The sequence below is a fragment of the Nannospalax galili genome, unplaced genomic scaffold (genome assembly GCF_000622305.1).
Source record: "Nannospalax galili isolate Female #2095 unplaced genomic scaffold, S.galili_v1.0 scaffold700, whole genome shotgun sequence".
NCBI classification, from domain to species: domain Eukaryota; kingdom Metazoa; phylum Chordata; class Mammalia; order Rodentia; family Spalacidae; genus Nannospalax; species Nannospalax galili.
In genome coordinates, this window is record NW_008346151.1 from 308,314 (window position 1) to 314,433 (window position 6,120).

General features: G+C 45.0%; 1 pseudogene; it reads left to right on the forward strand.

Moving 5' to 3' along the window:
* Positions 1–1,498: 1,498 nt before the first annotated feature.
* Positions 1,499–3,510, forward strand: LOC103741728 (annotated as a pseudogene).
* Positions 3,511–6,120: the final 2,610 nt, after the last annotated feature.

Below are 6,120 nucleotides of genomic sequence, written 5' to 3' on the forward strand. Positions count from 1 at the left end.
ACAAATGAATAAAATGTTGTTGAAACTAATGTTAACACTCTAAAAACTTTGTAATCTATTTGGCTTAGCAATCCCTTGTTTTGCATGGCTCCTACCCCTTAACAATACTGTGTATGCTTGCTCACTGTTTTTAAGATTTCTTTGCTGACAGTTAATGCCATTTGCTAAAAATCACCACGGAAACAGGTCATGATCAATTATCAAACTTTGGATTTCTCCCAAGATGAGACAAATTGGCCCTTGGGGCTGGTGATGGCACTTCTTCATATTTAAATCAAAGAGGGGGAGATGTTGGGGACCCCTGCTGTGTAAAGTAGTAGTTTCTCCATGTCTGGATGGCCTACGGGCTTGGTCTTAAATGCAGAGACTCCTTTTATCAGCAGTGTGTCTTTCCTAGCATTTTTCCTGACTCACCTTTTGAAGTGACCGCCACAGATGCCCTACCGTAAACATGGCCTCTGGCTCTGGAAATGCCATGCTTTCCTGTGTGATTTTTTCTGGCAGTCTCGCAACCTGGCAGGAGTTCACTTCCATATGTAAATAGGGTATCTCACAAAGTGCCTATCAGCTAAAGCTTTTACCACTACCTCCACGGTATAAAGTTCCCTGGTTTTCCCTCAATATTTGGAGCTGGAAGTGGAGCTGGAGCTAGGAACTAGAGCGGGGATCGCTGAGACTTGGAGAATAAAGAGCTGTACCACTGAATCTGACTGAACTGAGTCCTGTGTCTCCTGCCTGCGATCCAGTCTCCCCGGGGGGCGGTATCCTTCCGTCATCGACTCACGGACACCCAGCTTTAGCCACCCCCACACTTTCCCACGTGATCCAGCGGCCGGTGGATTTCGCATCTTGAGGAAAGTGCACAGGTGAAATTAGGGCGGGACCTGGTCGGGCAAAGCCCCGGCAGCAGCAGACTTTCAGCACTCAAGCGGCAGACAGCGACGCAGTGCGCGACCCGCCGATCCTCCAGGTGTGCGCAGCGGAGAAGCCCGCAGGACCAGCCGCGACCTCTCCGGGTGTGCGCAGGGGCCCCGAGAGCCCAGCGCGCTCCCCATAAATGCCTATATGTGTGTAAGTACACCTGTGTTATGCAGTGCCCACAGAGGTCAGAAGAGGGCATCAGATTCCCTGGAACTGGAGTTGTGGACAGTTGTTAGCTACCATGTGGGTGCTGGGAATTGTACCCTGGTCCTCTGCAAGATCAGCCAGTGCTCCATCTCTCCAGCCCCAGAGTTGATACTTTTTAAAATGACAAAACTAATTCAGAGAGGTTAATTAGCTAGAAGTCACACAGCTACAGGGTTTGAGCTGGGACTCAAATGTTGATTTTTCTGATTTGAGTGCCCAGTGGGCAGATTATAGAGGCTAGTCTTGACACAGAAAAAAACAACACATTTTATGACCACTTTAAAAGTTGTGTTCTCTATGATTGTAAAGCAGCCTTAAGCAAATTAATGTGTTTTACTTCCTCAGCTCACTGGAGTCCACAGAAGTAAGGATGTTTCTTGTCAATCAGGTAAGACATTTTACAGGAAAGAGCTGAAGTTCTGTAACACTTCAGTGGTTAATGTGTTTCATTGCTGATATAATTAGTCTAGAAATGAGATTGGGTAAGAGAGCATCTGTTTTTAGTCTTCATTTTTTGGGTTGGGATGACTTTATATGTATAATGGAAATACTTTGTGGTACATGGATCTGGAGAATGAAATTGGGCAGTTTCTTAAGACAGAACTTGTATTTGCTCTTTAAATAGCTTTCTTCCTTTTTCAATTCTGTATTAATTTTCTAACTTTTGATACTAAATATAAGAGATTCTTTTATTTTGTAAAGGTTTGATGGAAGTTGTCTTCTGAAGTCAAGAACTATTTTCCAGTTTCGTTAATGGGATTGTTTTTATGTGCCCTTTCCTTATTATGAGAACTAACCCATTGGGCCTCTTGAAGATTGGGTGCCTTGGCTAGTTAGATGTACGCATTTCACAAACTATCCATAGACCCACTGGCATCTGAGCACGTCACTTCAAATTTTATGCAAGTTATATCTTTCGCATGGCAGTTATCGAATTTCAAAATGCCACTTTATGAATTTCTACCCTGGGTACTGGCTCTTTGCCAGTTCACCTGTATGGGTCACTGTGCCTTATACATGTGGAACCCTGTTTCCAAACTCAGAGAATCATACTTTCCCCACATCTGCATGCCAGGGATTGAAGTAGTGAGCCAAAGAGTTAAAGCATTGTATTTGTTTTTCCTTAAAGAAGAATTGGTTATTTTATTTTTATGTGATTGCTTATATTACCTTATTCTGGATAGGAGGGTGAACAGACAACTTTAAAAATGTTCAGAACTGCCCAGTGTGGTGGCACTCACCTGTAATCCCAGCACTGGGAGGGCAGAGGCAGGAGGATCTCTGTGAGTCTATATAGTGAGTTCCAGCTAGGGCTACAGGGAGACCCTGTCTCAAAAAGACCAAAAAAAAAAAACCTCAGAACTGTAACATTTAAAAAAAAAAAGCGGTTGTAGTCTGAGGTGGCTCTGGGCAGTCTTAAGTTTGTGGGTATGTCCCCAGCGCTTCATTTGGTTCCCCCATGCGCTGTACCAGGTAAAGCCCTATCATGGAGGCAGCATACCTCTGTGTGTAGAGCTTCTAACCTGCACGTACTGGCTCCCTAACATATGTAACAAGACACCAGCCCCACTTCCAACTCGGGCCACATGCAGGAAACATCTGGCCCATCTTTGCAAGCCCTTGAATCCTGCCAAGATGATACATTAAAGTGCTTGTATGAGTCGAAGGCCGCATTGTACGGCCTTTCCAAGATGATTCACAGTCCAGATGTGGGCTTGGACGTAACCAACATCCTGCAAGCTGATAAGCCCTCAACATTAACCACCAATGCATTGGATTTGATTCTGTGCTTGGAAAGGGAAAGACATTGTGATCAACGCAAACCTAGCCTCCCCACCACTCTCCCTGCTTGTGCTGCTCTGCGAACACTACAGGGTACTGTCCACTGTACATATGCATTCATCAGTTGGGAATGTGCCGAGAACCTTCTCAAGTGCTTCAGGGAACAGGACAGAAAACGGCCCCCCCACAAGCATCAGTTGGGCTTCCCTTTGATTTGGAAGAACGTGCACTAAGAAGCAGATGACGTTCAGTGTGCAGATGATGTACCCCATCGAAGAAGGGAACAGTGCACATTTCTTAATCTCTGGCCAGAAGCACAACGCTATCAACTTATCCCTCATCGATAGCTGGGTAGAGACCACGTTTCAGCTAAAAGAGGGAAACAGTAAAGCGCCTGTTTTCCGCTCCATGAACTCTGCACTGGGGAAGAGCCTGTGGCTAGTCGGGAACAAGCTCACCTTGGCAGATGTGGTGCTACGGCCTGTGCTCCAGCAGACTGGGGGCAGCAGACTGGCTGCACCAGCCAATGTGCAGCGGCGGTTGAAGTCCAGCGAGAGAACCTGGCCCCTTCAGGGCACTGCCCTCCAGCTCCTCAAGTGAATTTCACTAACTGGTCTTGAAGGGTTCCAATTTTAAAGTGGTGCTGCTTCGAGCCGTTGTCAGGAAAGGGACTTGTACTAAAATCACAATCTTTTTATTAAGCCAGCTGTCAAGTATCAAAAGAACCGTTATGTTTTTTTTTAATTGTTTTGTATTACTACCATAAAGAATATAGTGGGTGTGTTGTGCATTAGACGGCTTCCACAATAGCTGTAATGACCCCAGCTTTCCATTTTTCACAGCCTTGTATACTCCCCTCCCCAAGAGTAACTTGTTTCTCCAATAGAGTGCTTCCATGTTGATAGGCAGTCACGCACCTAATTAGATCTCCAAAGTGTGGACTGCTGTGTTGCTCATGGACTCCTATCTTTAGTGAAGCAGGTTGCTGTCCTGGGAGTGCTGTGGGTAACCACTGACCCACAGCTAACCACACACTGAGGTTCTTGACTCAGAGCCTACTCTATCAACCAGTAAGTGAACATCCCCGGTGGGCATTCAGTGACTCCAGTCTCTGCAGTGTCATTTTCCCAGCCTTGCAGGAGAGCCCTGAGCTGCACACTCAGCCACGCCGCCCAGATTCCTAACCCACAGAAAATAAGTGGTTGCTTTAAGCCATGAAGTCTGTGGTAATTTACTCTGCAGCAAAAGTGTGAGTGGACACTCAACTGAAAATAAGAATAATTACACTGCAAATTTAACTAGGACAATGTCCACACTTGTATATAATTATATGTAAAATCATTTTATTTTACGGAGATGTGATGAAAGTCTTATTCTGAAGTCAAAAAATGATTTCCTAGCCTTTTCCTCAATGGGGTTTTTTACGTGCCCTTCCCATCTCATTAGCTCTAGTTATAATCCAACAATTATGGGTGTTTTATGATTAATGGACCCTGCTTTGGGATGCAGGTATAGCTCAGTGGTAGAGCACATGTTTAGCATGTGGAATGCCCTGGGTTTAGTCCTCAGCACCAGGACAGAAACAAACAAAAACTTGGAAAAGTGCTTAACATTAAATAAGATGGACACTCAGTCTCTTCTGTAAGTTCTTAAATTTCAACCTAGGTAAAATTCTAGGTGTACTGGACCAAAGAACGCTGTGGATTAGCATGGAAATGAGCATAAATGCCATGCGTCTTCTGGCCCTGCAGGGTTAGGCTGTGCAGACGAGAGAGATGTGTAGATGCACACATGGGCAGGCTCCCTGGAAGCTGAAGGCTGTGCTTTGAGGGCTGCACTGCTTTAGTCTACTTCTGTTAGTGTAACAGAATCCCTGAGATGGGCTAAGTTATAAAGGAAAGTGATTTATTTCCTATAGTTATGGGCACTGGGATGGCAGTCACAGTGGGTCACAGTTAGTGGGTCACAGTTAGTGAAGGCCTTGTTGGTGAGGACCGTGCAGAGTCCCAAGAGCAGGACAACTGGAAACAAGAAGAGAACCTCCAAGAGACAGCGAAACTGGCTTTCACACACCATCACCTCTCAATGGTCTCACTGGGGATTGAGTTTCAGCATGAACAGGCTCTGAGGTGAAGGAGGAGCTAAACCAATGAAATGTCAGTCCTCTCTAGGGTCTTTTTTTTTTTTTTTTAAGATAGATTCCCTGCTGCTCATGTTGCTAATAGGACCCTCTCCTTCCTTCCTCCTCGGGCACCCCAATCCCACTGCCCCCACCTCAGGCTACCACTGAACACATTGCTGGTAGAGGACTTCCTCCTCTCTTAGGCACCCCAACCCTGCCACCACCCCAGGATTCCTGGCTGCCTATGTTGTTCGTAAGTCCCTTCCTTTCTCCACCCTGGGATACCCCAACCTCATATCCCCAGCACCTCCCACTGACAACATTGCCAGACTCATTTAGCTTGCTTTACAGGTAGAACCTGTATTCTCTCCTCCCATGGGGGCTGCAACTCTGCCATCCCAGGACTCACACCCTTCCCTTTACAGAATATGATAAGATAGAAGAATTGGCTCAATCAAAAAAATATATACATTTAAAAACACAAAGGGAACATGCCTTTAGGACATTTTTAGGGCACTATGAAAAGACCAAATCTATTAACTATTGGTATCTATAGAAGAATGAAAAGAATTGTAGGTCAAGGGGCCTGGAGCAACGGCTCAGCAGTTAAGAGCACTGACTGCTCTTGCAGAGGACCCAGGTTCAGTTCCCAGTGCCCACACAGCAGAAAATAACCACCTGTAACTCCAGTTCCAGGGATCCAATGCCCTCCTCTGACCTACGTGGGTATTGCATGACACAGGTGAATTTACATACATGCAGGCAATATACTCATACACATAATAAAGAAATATATTTTTAAAAAAGAATTACAGGTCAAAGGCATAGACAATATTTCCAATATAATCATAGATGTAGAAGGCTAGAGAGATGGCTCAGCACTTAAGAACACTGCTCTTGCAGAGGACACAGGTTTGGTTCCTATTACCCACACGGTGGCTAACTCCAGTTCCAGGGGATCCAACTTCCTTTTCTGACCTCCATGGGCACTGCATTCAGGTAGTGCACATATATATATATATATATATATATATATATATATATGCAAAACAATCATATACTTAAAAATATAAATCAATTTTTCTTTT